Genomic DNA, 16,470 nt, shown 5'->3' with positions numbered 1-16,470 from the left:
ACCAATTCCTCTGAGACTATTACTCTGGCAGGAAGGAAGGTCACTCTCTTCTCACTTCCCACTGAGCTCATGCACCAAGTGGAGTGTCACTTTAAAAGATGTAAAGAGCCACTGCCTGAGACCAGCTTAGCACAGTTCTTGCTGGTTTGGCTAAAGGGAAGCTTCCATTTGGAGCTAGGAAAACTGCTGTCTGTAGATCTCAAGAATGTAATTGGAGTCTCAGCTGTGATCAGTGTATGATGGTGACTCCCGTCACTGGAGGGGAGTTTCTGCAACTAGTTCCAATTACTACAGTCTGACATCACTGACCTTGTTTAGATCAAAGGCCCGCTGTTATTTAGTGTCAACTCAAGACTGCAGAGGTTCTGTATCATGCCCTGCTGCTGATTGTTCTGTGGAGGTAACCCAGGCCCCATCAGCATCATCAGAGGGACTAGCTGAATTCCCCATCCTGGGAATTACCATATCTATCCATTCCCATTTCATTAGTGGGAATGATAAAAGTGGTATTCTTTTGCCCATCATTACACACAACATACAGTATTATCCTTATAAGAGCTGGATGTACACCAGTAAAAAGATCATGATGCTGTGGATGTTAACTGTGGCCTTCGTTTTTCAAAAGCAGCAACTGGGGACCAACCTGTGTGACTGAGATGTCATGCAGATCTCTGCCGGAGGATCTGGCTTCAATTACAGTACTGTGCTGAGACCTGAGTCTACATGGTTGCTTTCAGCTTTAAAAATTTGAAGACTTGCAAGGCTCTATTTTATATAACTACTGATGTTTTCCCTGATCCTGAGGCTCAGGTAATGACGCTGAAGTGATTTATCTGCCACTTGGTAGCAGGTTTCCGCTCCCCTCGCTCTGAGGGAGTCCATCAGGGCACAACTCAGCTGCTCAAATTTTGTGTGGAGTCCAGGATTTTGTCCTTTGGAAATGCTAATCATTTTCCAATTATTATCCTTTTTCAGAGCATATCCTGAGTATTCAGAGCTTCTCAGCCAACACCTTAGGTCATTATTTCCTATCTTATTCCTCACATGATGCCTAACATCCCAGGAGCTCCCTCACAACAAACATGCTGACAAATAGGCAGTGAGGCTTTTCAAGAACTGTGTGAGCACTGCAGTGGAAACTACATTTTGTCTGTGATTCCCAATGGCTGGTGGTGTGAGAGCTTTAATATTATAGAAGGGAGTGAGTAACTGGGCAAACCAGATTCTGCTACCTTAAAAAAAAGGAGGAGGAAAGAATTACCAGAAGACCAAACCCAGTAGCGGTATGACAAGTCAGAATGGATTTATATAAAAAGGTTAGTCAGATAAACTCCATTATGGCCTGCAGCTAACAGGGTGTGGGAGGGGAGAGGAACAGTGTGAAGCAGAGAAAGGGTGTGAGGCAGACCATTATAATCTGACATATATCACTCTAACAGGGTTAGGGCTATGTTTTCTTTAGCTTTGAGTGACTACCTTGTAGCTGGAGTTGCTGGCCTATCTGAATGCTAGGCAGGATGGTGTGAGCCCACCAGAACAAAAGGGCCACCCTCCCAGATGGGGAAGGGGCCACAGAGCTCAGTGGTCAACAAATGAGAAGCCAGGGTTGGGGTGAAGATTGCAGGCATAAAATGAGGGACTAGAATGGAACAGAGAGAGAACCCTAGACAATGGCCACTGCTCCAGGAAGGAGGCCATGAAGTTGATGGACTGACAGCCCTGGAGTCTGAAGTGTGTTACTTACCACAGATTAGCAACAGCACCAGCAAAAGCAGTGCAGGCTTTTCCCTGGCTCAGCATCTCGATACTGTTTTACGGCAAGCGTATGTAGGGGAGAGAGTAGTTTTATTTATGACAAAAATTGACTGAATTTTTTGCGCCTCAGTGACTGTTCAGTCTCGCTTCTTTTTCTTCTTTTTTATTTTTTCTTGAGCAAATACTTAAAGAATTCAGTGGTTAAAGTAGACCAAAACAGAGGGGGAGCTCTCCATTTTGGTGATTGGATGTAGTGAAGGGTGCTAGTACCATAGAATCATAGCTATGTAGGACTAGAAGGAACTGTGATAGGTCATCTAGTTCAGTCCCCTGCAATGAGGCGGGACTAAGTATTATCTAGATCACCCCTGACAGGAGTTTGTCCCTGGAGGTTTTTATGAACAGGTTAGACAGAGATTCCACAACCTCCCTATGTAATTTGTTCCAATGCTTAACTACCCTTACAGTTAGGAAGTTTATCCTAATATCTAATCTAAATCTTCCTTGCTCCCTTTAACCCCGTTACTTCTTGTCCTGTCCTCAATGGTTAAGGAGAACAATTTATAACCTTCCTCTTTATAAAAACCTTTTGCTTACTTGACAATTGTTATCATGTCCCCTCTCAGTCTTCTCTTCTCCAGATGAAACAAACCCAATTTGTTCAATCTTTCCTCATAGGCCATATTTTCTAGACCTTAAATCATTTTTGTTACTCTCCTCCGGACTTTCTCTATCTACTGAAGTGACATTGCATTGGCTTGTGTGACAGGACATAGTATGAGGAGGGACAAAGTATCTGAAAGAAGCCCATGTCCACAGACCTAACCAGCCAAATAATAAAATGTATGTTAAATGTGCATAAAGCAGTGTAGTGGAGTGAACGTGCGTGAGTTCATGTAAAGCTCTTCTGGTAGCTTCTGCCACTTCAGATTCCTTCACCTGATGAGTCCTTATGTCACAGACAGCGAAGAGGTAGGAGGTGGTAGAGATCAGGCAAAGCTGAATCCCCATTTGGAAGACAGAAAAGAAAGGGGAGCTTTTCATTTGCTTTTAGCAAAACAGCTAGAGTTACACTTCCTCCACATCTTTAATCCCATGTATGTTTTATTTACTCGAGGCACAGGCCTCGGTGAGGTGACTGGCACCTCTGTCTGACTGACTTTTGGTGAAAGCATGGGATCCTGTGAGAACTCCGACTCAAACTCTCCCTTGCGGGGCTGATGTCTCGACACAGCCCTTTGTGAGATTATTGTCTGGATGGTAGGGCTGATGTCAAAAGCCAGGCTGCTGTGACGTCTTTGGATCAGCACCTCTAGCTTCCATGGATGAAGCTACAGCACAGAACTTTGTAAGGTTACTAGGTAAGGATGTCTATCTTCTTGGAATAATGTCAAGGCACCAACCTCTCTGAGATTACATGTCTCGGCACCAAGTTGGTTGGTCTGATGTTAAGGGATACATCTGTTTGCTCAGCATCTCTAGTGTGTTTGGTTGATGTCTGTGATCACACTGATTTAGCACCTCTCTTTGGTTGGACTCATGCCAAGTGACATGCCACCATGATGTCAATGGATCATCACTTCTGTCTTGCAAGGCTGATTTCATGGTGCAGATTTCTGTGAGATCTGTAATTCAGCATCTTTAGCTTGCTGGGCTGATGCCAAAGCACAAGTCGCTGTGAGACCACTAGCTCAGCAAGATCTCTGCTTCTATTTCAGGAGGGTGTGGGGAAGTACAGAACGCATTGTGAAAGTTGACTCAAAGAATAATCTCACTTTTCTTTTGCACCAAAGCATATTAATATCAAATGTCCATTAACATGTCAGACATGGGCCGAACACACACAATAAACCCTATAGCACAAAACTATTTCTGGCCAGTTCTAACTTTTTACAAAGGTGTAAATCAAAGATGTTTATTTAATCCATTCGTTCTGGGATTGATGCTGCAAACTGCGGAGCACCTTCAACTCCCGAGCAAATCAGTGCAAATTGAAGGTGTATAGCACTTTGCAGGATCAGGCCCTTAAAAAGATGCAGTTGGGGCCAAAATAGTGCACCTACAAATACCACCCCCAATCTAAGGCCATCAACATTTGAAAATGGATCTCATACTATCTTGGTTGGGAGGAAGACAAAGGAACTAATGTATTCTGTAGAGGAATGTAGGAAAAAGTTTGAATAAAATCAGCTTCATGAAGTGGCATTTCCTTAGGGCAGACTTTTTTTTTTTAAGCATACCCTGTGCAATGTCAGATATACCATGATCCTTCCGGCAGCAGGAAATTGGCTCTGAGCATATATTTACATATCAGCTTTGCTAACCCACTTTCAGATGGCATCAGCCTCCGTGAGTCTAAGGCTCAGATGCATTGTTAACAGTCTTAGTACTCAGCAAATTCACTCCGGTCATGAGAACTGACAATGAGGGAGGCTGGGGAGAGCAGAGAGGGAGACTGCGTAATAGACAAAATAGCAGCTCAGCAGCTACATGCCACATGTGACTCAGTGGAACGGCCCTAAGCCTGCTGTTTGGATAATGACAACTTGTCCTTATGGTCTCAGGCAATATGCACCAAAGTCCTGAAGGAATCACATTGCCATCTAGATTTTCTCAACTTCCATTTGAGTAATGAACTACGTATTATGCCCAGACTCCCATGTAATAAACCCATCCTACTGTTCCTAATGGATTGTCACTGTCCACCAGAGTCTCATCAAATGTCCCTTTTAGCTGCTGCCTGAAATATGTGGCTGACTAAAAATTGCTATGAGGTCCCATAGGTATGGAAAGAGATGGTACTTTATCCTGGGAGTGGGATCATTTAGTCTCCCTTTAACTAAAGGTTATGTATATTCAACAAGATTGCCTGTCTGAGGCAATGAGAAAGATGCTTCTACAGTAAATTACAAAAGACAATTGCAGGGCAGCAGGGCTGGGAGGATGTAGTTGCTTCTGAGTTCACTTTGTACACTGTGCGAACACAACCTGCCTTTAATTCCATTCTGCTCCGTGTAGAAGAACTGTTTTCCGATGTTTGAAATCATTAAATCAGATCCTGAGATAGGCTGAATTCCCACTGCCCCTAAATCATGAACTTAATTGGGCTTTTACACAAGCAAAATTCCCACTGAATTCATTTGTGGGAAAAGTCTTGATTTTGCTGATTTCCCAATGTTCCACTGAGAAAAGAGAAATGAAATATTTTGTTTGGGTCCTGATTTGGAATATTTTGGATTTTTTGAACTGACACAAACCAGTTCCCAATCAGTCAATAAAACATCAAACTGCATTTTCCTAGCTGCACATTGCCTTATGGGAGTTGTACTTTGGGAATATGGGAGTATTCTCTCATACAGGTCAAGTTCCTTGGAGGACTACATCTCCCATAAAGCAATCCAAACTTCCCTTTAACCAAGCTTTGCATGATGAATCAGAGAAGTCAGATAACTCTAGGTGCATCTGGAGAGTCTGGCTAGGCAGCTTAGCCCATACAGCAGAATAGAAACATCAGGCTCCCAAACTACCCATGAGGCAAATGTGTTTGTGAGGGGGAGTTTAATGTTGAAATTGCTCAAAATTAAGTCGTTCAGGTCATTTCAACAAACTGAATTTTCATCTGTGAAAAAAGTTTAAATTTAAACTTTTGTTTCAATTTGGGAAAAGAACAAATGTCATTTCCCAGGGGATGGAAATTCTGAATTTTGCTCAGCTCTACAGTTAAGTGACCTGTAGGACTCAGGTTTAGGGAGGTACCATTGACTTGACTATATTTCTATCTTCCAGTTAGATTCCAGAAGCATAGAAAAAACAGGCCACCCATACAAACCCTCTGTTTAGTTCTTAGTGTTAGGCCCAGCCTACACTGGCAAGTTTGTGCGCAGTAAAGCAGCTTTGAGTGCTGTAACTCCTGATGTGTACACACTGACAAGCCACTTAGTGTGCGGAAACTGGGCAGATGCAATGCTCTATAAAAACTCACTTCAACGAGAGGCATACAGCTTTCTGCGCCATGGCTATAGCGCTGCAATGCCAGTGTAGATACAGTGGTGATTACAACACTGTTGTTCCCAGTTCTATGGCCATTGGTTTGAACTCTTACCCTGCCCTCAGGCGACCAACTCAGCCCTAACCTGTAAATACCTTTGCAGATTTGAAAGTCCCCTTCCTGTCTGCTTGGTGATGCGTGCAGTGGTCTCAGCGCATCATTCCAGGTGGCCATGCCTGTTCCACGCACCAGGCGATCCCTGCTTGGAGCAATGCCAAGCTGCTGGACTTCATCAGTATTTGGGGAGAGACGGCTGTTCAGTCCCAGCTGCGCTCCAGCCATCGGAATTTTGATACCTACTGTCATAAACAGATAGTTAAGGGTTAATGTCTCTCTTACCTGTAAAGGGTTAACAAACAGGGACCCCAAACACCTGACCAGAGGACCAATCAGAAGACAAGCTACTTTCAGATCTCTCAGGGAGGGAAGCCTTTGTTTGTGGGTTTGGGGTTTGGCTTTGTTCTCTCTGAGTCCTGGACGGGGCTAGAGGTGTAACCAGATTTCTGCCAATCTCCCTGCTATAGTCTCTTATCTGTTCAGAATTGTAAGTAGAAAAGGCGGTCATAGTCTTTTAATTTGTTTTCTTTTTCATTTGCATGTGTGTACTTGCTGGAAGTAGCTTAAATTGTGTTTCTGTAGGAGAAAGTTTCTTTCTATTATTTATAAGTTGAAAGACCCTGTAACTTTTTACCATCTAAGTGCAGAGACAAGTTTCATGTTTTTCTTCTTTTATTAAAGTTTCCTCTTTTTTAGAATCTAATTGATTTTTCTGGTTATCTTTTGTAAAACTCCAGAGAAGGGAGTCTGCACTCACCAGGGAATTGGTGGGAGAAAGGAACGGGGAGGAAGGAAGGGAAACCTGCTCTCAGCGTTTATCTGTGTATCTCTCTCCGGGGAAGAAGGGAGGGGGGAGTGGTGATTCAAGGAGTTGAATCAGGCGATCTCCTAGTGTTCCCAGGGCGGGAAAAAGCTGGGAGGAAGAAAGGAGGGGGGAAGGGAAAGGATTTATTCCCCTTTGTTGTGAGACTCAGGGAATCTGAATCTTGGGGGTCTCCAGGGAAGGGTTTGGGGAGACCAGAGTTTATCAGACGCTCTAAATAAGTCCTGATTGGTGGCAGCCTAGCAAATCTAAGCTGGTAATTAAGCTTAGGGAATTTCATGCTAATACCCATACTTTGGACACTAAGGTCCAGAATTGGGAATTATATTATGACACCTATGGACAGATTTCTCACTGAATGATAGAAAAGGGCCATGACCGAGACACACTGCAGTGCAGGATCAAAGTGAAGGAGCTGTGGAACACCTACCACAAAGTGTGGGAGGCAAACTGCTGCTGCTGGTTTCTATAAAGAGCTGGACGTGATACTCGTGGTGACCCCCACCTCCACTGCAAAGTCCCCTGTGGATATTTCGTTGGCTTCATTGCCAGTTGAGAGTGGGCCAAGTCAGGAGGCAGCAATCTTGGATGAAGAGGGGGAAGTGGAATCAGAGGCAGAGGATGACTCGGAGGCCAGAGATGCATGCAGTCCAGAGCTCTTTTCTACCCCAGAGAAGCCTAGCCAGATTTTTTTCATTTGACTCTCTCCTCTGGTTATTGTCTTTCAATAAAAGCATTGTGTTTGTTTAAAAGCAATCTTTAGTCTATTAAGTGAAAGCAAAAAGAGCCCTGCAAAGCAACATACAATTATGTTAAGTCCCCTTCTTGCATTATGTGCACCAATCACTTCCTAGCATTACAAGCACTGCAATCCCAAGCATAGCAACAAATATTAGTGGCTTTCAGATTCAAATTGCTGCCTTAAAGCATCCCTGGTCCTTATGGTCCTGTGCTGTGCCCCTCTAATAACCTTGGTCTCCAGCTGTTCAAACTCAGCCTCCAGGCACTGAGGCTTCATGAGCCACGGAATTAAGGGCTAGGTGGGGTCTCCCAGGATCACAATGGGTATTTCGACTTCCTCTACTGTGATCTTCTTGCAGCTTCTTGAACAGGTGACTGTTCTGAAAGATGTGTGCGTCATGCACCTTTCCGGATCAGCCTGCATTAATGTCTGTGAAATGTCCACAAGTGATCCACAAGTACCTGGAGAACCATTGAGAAAAACCCCTTGCAATTAACATACTCAGTGGCTAGATAGTCTTGTGTCAGCACTGGAATGTGCTTGCCATGTATTGCCCCTCCACAGTTATGGAAGCCCATTTATACAAAGCCATCCACAATCTCACGCACATTGCCCAGAATCACGGTCTTCGGAGCAGGAAGCGATTAATGGCCCTGCACACTTGCATCACACAACTCCAACGGTCAACTTTCCCACCCCCACAGTGACCGATTGCTAACAGTCTGGAGTAGCTAGCTTCCACAATGCAATCGCCACGTGCTTCTCCAATGACAGGGCAGCTTTTATTCTCATGCCCTTGCACTACAGGGCTGGTGTGAGTTCATCACAAAGTCCCATGAATGTGGAGTTCCTCATCCAAAAGTTCTGCAGCCACTGCTCATCATTCCAGATGTGCATCATGATGTGATCCCACCACTCAGTGCTTGTTTCAACACTTATTTCAACGGTCAACACCTCCATGAATGCCACAACCATTCTCGTGTTGTAGCTACTACTTGTGGCAAGATCAATGTCGCACTCCTCTTGTCTTTGTAGTTTAAGGAGTAACTCCACTGCCACTCGTGACGTGTTGGTCAGTGTGAACAGCATTGTTGTCAACAGCTCGGGATCCATTCCTGCAGCCAGAAAGAGGCAAGGCAGGGCGCACAGTACACAAACTGTTGAAATCTGGCCCCAAATGCGGACAGAAGCACAGGGATTGATGGGATGTGAAGCAATGCATCAAGATGCATTGGGACAGGACCCAGGATGCCTCACAATCCCTTCCGCCTTTCCACAAGTCTTAGCAGCAAAATAGAAAGAGGTGCTTTGTGGGATAGCTGGCCAGAGTGCACCGCTCCAAATAGCACTACAAGTGCCACAAGTGTGAACACGCTATTGCGCAGGCAGCTGTCAGTGTGAGCACACAACTGTGGTTTTCCTTCAGCACACTCTGAGCGGTGCTGTGACTGCAGGCGCTGTAACATTGCAAGTGTAGATGTGCCCTTATACAGATGACCCTGAATATCAGACCGCCTAATATCTGTCTACTCCAGTTCCGGGCACTTCAGTGAACAAATAAAAAGATGCCCAAGGAGCAGCTTACTCAGAAAAAAAAAATGTCTCTGCCACTTGGGGCTCCTGTGAACCATCTGCTTTGCCAAGGTTGTCACTCACCACTGGCATGAACACTGTTAAGGTAAACATTAGTGGGTTCCTGCCCATCTTAAACACACTTCCTTCTCCTCTAAAACTAACAACAATCAGAAAATGAGAGCAAAGCCAACCCTCCTGTATAAATAAATACTAAAAAAAAAAAACCTGCAAAGATTTCAGGATGTTTCATTTCCCAGAAGTCTTTTGGGACGTCTGCCAGATGAGTGACAGATCAAGATTCCTCCCAGTCCCTCCTAAGAAATGGCATCAGATAGCACAACTAACTTAATAGGTCCCAGTAACTGAAGTTAGCCCTGCTGTCATCCCAGCCCACGAGGGAGAAGAGAATCATCAAGAAGTCTAGTGAGGAGGAGAAAAAGAGAAAATCCAGACTATTAAGCTTTTAAGGGAATTCTGGGAAACATGGCAGCGGTAAGAGGAAAGTGAAGATATGAGAGAGGGAAATGCTACAGGCTGTGAGGAACAGACATGAGAAACTGAAGTTAGGGCACAAATCTTCCAAAAACCTTTGTGAGAAGGATTCCTGGAGAACCAGGAAGACAATATTACTAACACTGCCACTAAGCCTATTAGCTAGACAAAGCTGATTGTCTTGGCTGGTAGGGTGGGGAGAATGGCAGGCATAGGCCACTAGCTATTAGTCAGCAGGAAGACATTGAGTAAAGCATGAAGAAGCTCCTGACACGTGCAACACACAAGTGAGCAGGGCAGGATATTGAGAAAGTGGAGGAGGGAACAGCAAGGATCTGACATACTGTGTGCATCAGGGCAAGCTGAGGTGCATGGCCAATGCCTCCTCATTGTGCTCCCTTGGTTCTGGCACTGGCTTTAAAGCTTAGTTTGGCTACTTTAAGTTTTACACCTGGGTGGGACATGCCATCTGTCTTTCCAAATGGTGACTGTGAATTCTTTTCTCCTTGCTATGTCCCTCCTCAATGAGCATTCCTCCTCTGTATACAGCAATGCTTCCCTTCCTATCATTGTACCCAGGGTGGTGTCAACACAAGGACCCTATGCACCTTGCCCTATTTGCTGCTGCAGTGTGTGAAAGTTTAAGTATCCCTCTGTATCAATAGCACTAAATGACTTGCTTGCATATTGGGCTACCAGCAGCATATCTGATCTTTCATATCCCTTCCACATCATCTCAAGGGGCAGAGTAGTTATAGATGCATTTTTAATACAACAGGTAAATGTTCTAAAAGTTTAAACACTCAGCTAAGAGAACCATTTGGACAAAAGTGAAAGTTAAGGACAGGAGGTGAATGGACAAGGCTGGTGAGTTATGCAGTCCCTCTTACGGAAACATCTTCGACAAGTTGGGTGCATATAACAGGCCTGAGCCAAACAGTATCTTGTATAGCACATGAGTAGGGGATGCAAATGTGCCCTTTGTGCTCTCACAATCCTGAGCTATCCAGTTACCAGGCTGTTCCCTGTCATAATCCAGAACAATCAGAAAGCTAATCTAATCTACACTAGCTGCCCATAGTCCCACAAGGCAGCATCAGCAGCCACTGATTGCAGAGGAGCAGGGACATCCTAATTATGCATCTTTGCCAGCCATAGGGAAAGACAGATGAGAGGTACTTACTCTCTTACACCTTCCAGTGTGTGTTAGGGTCACTTTGTGCTGATAGAGTGGCATGCAACAGTCCCAGAACTGTTAATGATGGAGGCTGACATGTTAGAAAAGAGGGTCTTCTCCATCTCTCTCTACAGGCTCCTGTTATTAAAGTAAAAAGGTTTAACAATTCAATTCTTCTAAAACAAATCACAGCTTTTAAACCCTTGGGATACTGTGTCATGCGAGTGGTGCTCAGAGACTATGGTGATGGCCGGCAATATTAAGCACATAGACAGATGCGTCACATAGACTTACTCCAACATGTCAGCACAAGTGATGTAAGCAGATGTGACTAGGTTTGGAGATATGTTCACCTTGGTAGAAACAGCAAAGAAAAAGCAGACTTAGAAAGCTTTTCACAATACAAAATGAATAGACAGTTCCCCACACCACCACTCAGAATGTGCACTGGCCTTGGGAATTTCACTGGAGGGAAAGAGTGTAGTAATGTAGTGTATATAATGACAAATGCCGTACTTAACTAAGCCCAGAGAGACGAAGCAAGGAATGTATAGCTGCAAAAAGGAATATTTCTCACTTTTACAATTCTATTAAACACCAACGTCCTCCTGTTTTCCGAATGATTTAGATCTACTGAACAGCCAGACTTTTGGGACTTGTATTCATTCACCAGCTATCTGACCAAAGTGCCACACAGCTAGACAATGGCAACAATGGGACTAGAATCCAGGAATCCTACTACCCAATCTCCTGCATGTAAAACCAAAATGGTAACATATGAGGGACCATATTCTTTCCTGCACTGTGGTGGTTTTATGCCACTTTGATGCTCAAAGCAGACATAAAACCAGACTAGCTGGCTAGTGGAGGATCATCTCAGAGTAGGAGAATCTTCTAATGGGGAAGTGTCAGAGTAACAGTTCTTCCACCTTCTTGTGATTAATTGTGGGGAAGGAGGGATGGTCTGTTGGGTAGAGCACTAGAATAAGGCTATGTCAGCACTACAACCTGTGGTCAATGCAAGTTACATCACTGGACAGTTGTCAAGGTTTGTATGTCACTTGGGTGCATGCATACTTGTCTGCTTGCGTCAATGCCGCACATACTCACCAGGACTGCCTGTGTCAATGCAAAGTAAAGTACTCTACTTAGGAAGGAACAATTAATTGCAAACATACAAAACAGGAAATGACTGCCCAGGATGGAGTACTATGGAAAGAGATCTGGAGGTTCTAGTGGGTTACAAGCTAAAAATCAGTCAATAGTGTTTGCTTTTTTTGCATGAGTGTTACATCATTCTGGAGGCATCAGCAAGAGCGTTATAAGCAAGAGACAAGATGTAATTCTTCCACTCTACTCCGCACTGATAAGGCCTCAGCTGGAGTATCGTGTCCAGTTCTGGGTGCCACATTTCAGGAAAGATGTGGAAAAATTGAAGAAAATCCAGAGAAGAGCAACAAAAATGATTAAAGGTCTAGAAAACATGACCTATGAGGAAAGATTGAAAAAAAATGAGTTTATTTAGTCTGAAGAAGAGAAGGCTGAGAATGGACATGATAAGTTTTCAAGTGCATAAACAGTTGTTACAAGGAGGAGAGTGAAAAATTGTTCTTGTTAATCAATGGTCTTAAACTGCAGCAAGGGAGGTTTAAGTTGGGCACTAGGAAAAACTTCCTGCCTGCCAGCGTAGTTAAGCACTGGAACAAATTGCCTAGGAAGGTTGTGGAATCTCCTCACGGGAGGTTTTTAAGAACAGGTTAGATAAACACCTGTCAGGAATGGTCTAGTTATTACATAGTTCTGCCTTGATGCAGGTGGCTGGATGAGATGAGCTATTGTGGGATCTTCCAGTCCTACACTTTTATGATGCAGGAAAACCTGCAGGATGTACTGCAACAGGTGACATGATGATTTCTTTGGGGACAGTTTGCTAAGGGACATCGTGAATAAACAATAGAAGGTAGTTGGTGGTGTTCATGGAGCAGCTGTAGACCACAAAACTCCACCTCTGATTGGTGGGATTGCATCGCAAGGTTTGGGAGGATGAGCAGTTGCTGCAGAATTTTCATTTCATTTACATTCCTGGATCCATGTGCTGAGCTCGACCAGCCCTCCAGTGCAGGGACACCAGACTGAGGGCTAGGCTGAGAGAGGAGAAGCAAAAGGTGAGTGCTCTGTGGAAGCTTGCAATGCCAGATGGCTAACGATCAATGAGAAATAATTTTGGAGTTGGAAAATCCAAAGTGGGGACTGTTATCATTCATGTGTGCAGGGCCATTAATTGTCTGTTGCTACACAAGACTGTGACTGTCCATAATGTGCAGGACATAGCGGATGGATTTGTACCAATGAGGTTTCCTGAACTGCAGTGTGACGACAGCACACAGATTACCCATTTTGGCACCAGCCCACCTTGCCACAGAGTACATCAACAGAAAAGACCATAAAGTCATAAAAACAGTCATACTGGGTCAGGCCATGGTCCATCTAACCCACTATCCTGTCTTCCGAGAGTGGCTGGTGCCAGGTGCTTCAAAGGGAATGAACAGAACCAGGCAATTATCGAGTGATCCACCCCCTGCTGTCCAGTGCCAACTTCTGGCAGTCAGAGACAGTCTTGGCTAATAGCCATTGATGGACCTATCCTCCATGAACTTGTCTAGTTCTTTTTTGAATCCTGTTATGTTTTTGGCCTTCACAATATCCCCTGGCAACAAATTCCAAGGATAGACTGTATGCTGTGTGAAGTACTTCCTTATATTTGTTTTAAACCTATTGCCTACTGATTTCGTTGGTGACCCCTGGTTTTTGTGTTATGTGAAGGGGTGAGTAACACTTCAATTTCTCCACACCAGTCATGATTTTATAAATCTCTATCATATCCCCTTTTATTCATCTCTTTTCTAAGATGAACAGTCCCAGTCTTTTTAATCTCTTCTCATAAGGAAGCTGTTCCATACCCCTAATTATTTTTGTTGCCTTTCACTGTACCTTTTCTAATTCTAATATAGCTTTTTTGAGATGGGCGTGACCAGAGCTGCATACCATGGTTTTATATAGAGACATTATGATATTTTCTAATTTATTATCTATTCCTTTCCTAATGGCTCCCAACATTCTGTTTGCTTTTTTGACTGCCACTGCACACTGAGTGGATGTTTTCAGAGAACTCTCCACAATGACTCCAAGATCTCTTTCTTGAGTGGGAACAGCTAATTTAGACCCCATCATTTTATATGTAGAGTTGAGATTATGTTTTCCAATGTGCATTTATCAACACAGCCATTTGCATTTATCAACATTGAATTTTATTTGCCATTTTGTTGCTCAGTCACCCAGTTTTGAGAGGTTTTTTTGTAGCTCTTTGCAGTCTGCCTGGGACATAGCTATCTTGAATAGTTTTGTATCCTCTGCAAATTTTGCCACTTCACTGCTTACTCCTTTTTCAAGATCATTTACATTTCATTACAGATCCATTTTAAGAAATGTGTGAAATCCCTAAGATTCTAAAGTTTGATAACCAAAGCCCATCCAAACATATCCATCTTTTTGGACTAGAAGCTGTCTGGGAAATCTTCTGAGAATAGACTTTCTTGCAAGATTCCCAGTATTTTCTGATTAGAGCTGATGAGAAGTACAGTGAGAATATCCTTGCCCCATTTCTGCTTCCATTCCTGGTCTTCTAGTTGCTCATCTGATAGTAATCTGGCATATTCATTCTTTTGCTCTGACATCATGTTTTGAAGTATTCAGTAAAAAGACCAACATCTAGAATTTCCATCAGCAGATATTTACAAAGGCCACAGGTTCTATGGATCAGATATGCCAGAAGCTCACATGTGGAAACAGAAAACATGCAAAGTAACAGAAATAATTTAACAGTCTCTTGATTGGTGCTGATGCCTGTCTGAAAATTACTTTGAGGACTTGATGTAGTTTCCTAAAGTGCTCAAGCGTGATGTCAAGAGACCAAGTATTTCATCCAGCTGATAACTTAACTAACCCCCGGAGTCTGGGAGTCAGTATTGCTAGGAGCGAATTGCTAGTGTAGTAGCTCTGGCAATCTGCATCAGCATGAACATGAGGAGAGCCTCCCATAAGCTCAGTCGTCCAGCTGAGTCATTAAGAGAAGCTGTCCAGTCAATTTGTCTCAAGTGGTATAATGTGCATACATATGTGTGTGCACACAATGAGATGACATATCCACAAATATCTCATCAGAACCTTCTGATCAGTTTCATGTTGATCTAGATTTGTAGCTATATCAGATGATTTGTTTTGGTTCCAGGTCTGAGGGAGCCACTAAGGGGTACTATGGGAGAAGGGACTAGGATTCAGGATTGCATGAGGCAAAGCCCCATTAAAACTTTTACCTGGAGCAAATCCTGACTGGTCCCACCTCGATCATGGTTAGAAAGCCATATCTCCTGCCCTTTTCTTACTGCTAGATTTTGACCCATCTCTCAGAGTGGAAACCAGCAGAACCAAAGGACATCAGTAGGAGGGTAGAGGGAGACCATTGGGGGCCAATGACAGTGAAAACTGGGCTGGTAGAGAGGCCATTTGCCCACTGGGAATGGGAAAGATTTTCCATGCTTGCTGGGGTTACAGTGTTAGGGGAGGAGATAGGACAAGTTCAGGAAATGGTAGGGAGAGCTGGGAAGGCACAACGAGTTGTGAGACAGGAAGCACACTCCTTTGGAAGGAAATGGGCAAGGAAGGGGGAGATGAGAACAAAGCACATTCATCCTGATCATTGGGTTATTCAAAAATACCAGACCACTTTAAAAAAGATATCAAGAAACTATCTCCAACAGAATAATAAGTGAGAAATTCCATATATGAGAGTTGTTCTACACAGGGATTCTGGCACTACTATAAATCATGAGATTCAATATTTATAGTAAAATTAAGGAGGACTCAGTCATGCAGAAAACTTGAACAGCTGAACATTTCGCACATTACAAATGGGAAAAGTTGTCTCACACAACATGAAATAAGCAAGAAACAGAAAAAGAAAAAAGAAAAAAAAACTTGTTTGTTTCTCTTATATTCTACCCAGAGAGTCCCTGTAATTCAATTCTAAGTATCTGTATGACTCATGCTTTGCAATGATATAGTTTATTTTTATGTTTAATAGATTTAAAAGAAAAATCCAAATCTTTCCTCTTGACTAGTCTCAGATGAAATTGACTTTATTATTAGCTGGCTGCAGTAGAGAGGAAGCAAAAGCTTGTATTGTTTGGATATACACTGAAGGCAAATAAACTTAAGGGTTTACATTTTTAGCATTTTTCACCAACTCAAATTCTTATCTAAATGCCACTGACCTGATAAACAATGACTTAAGGACTTACATTTATTCTAGTGAACTATCTGTCTGGGACACAAGGATAATCAGTGTAAATAAGTCAAATTAAAATAAAGTGTTTTATAACTGAGGTTGCATTTTTTTAAATCAAATTCTAGAAACTGAGGGAAAAAATCACTTTTGTTTGCTTTTATGTTTTAGGTATGGAAATCAGGCACCTTTGCTTCTTGGCCATGGACCTAATCACAGTGATTCCTGAATTGATCACATCCATGTTGGAATAGTGCAGTTCACTCCTTGTGGGACTGGAGACTATGTGGAATGACCAACTGGGATAAAATACACCAACCTATCCTTTAGGAGAAAGACTGAAGAGAACATATCACCACAGCTGCCAACTTTCACGCAGTAAATAAGCATCCGGATTTTCACAAACAAGCCAAAAATCAAGCTAATCCCATTTCAAAACGAGGCCAAAACAAGCCAGTCC

Source organism: Gopherus flavomarginatus, chromosome 4, assembly GCF_025201925.1.
Source record: "Gopherus flavomarginatus isolate rGopFla2 chromosome 4, rGopFla2.mat.asm, whole genome shotgun sequence".
NCBI classification, from domain to species: domain Eukaryota; kingdom Metazoa; phylum Chordata; order Testudines; family Testudinidae; genus Gopherus; species Gopherus flavomarginatus.
Note: the sequence above shows the minus strand (reverse complement) of the source record.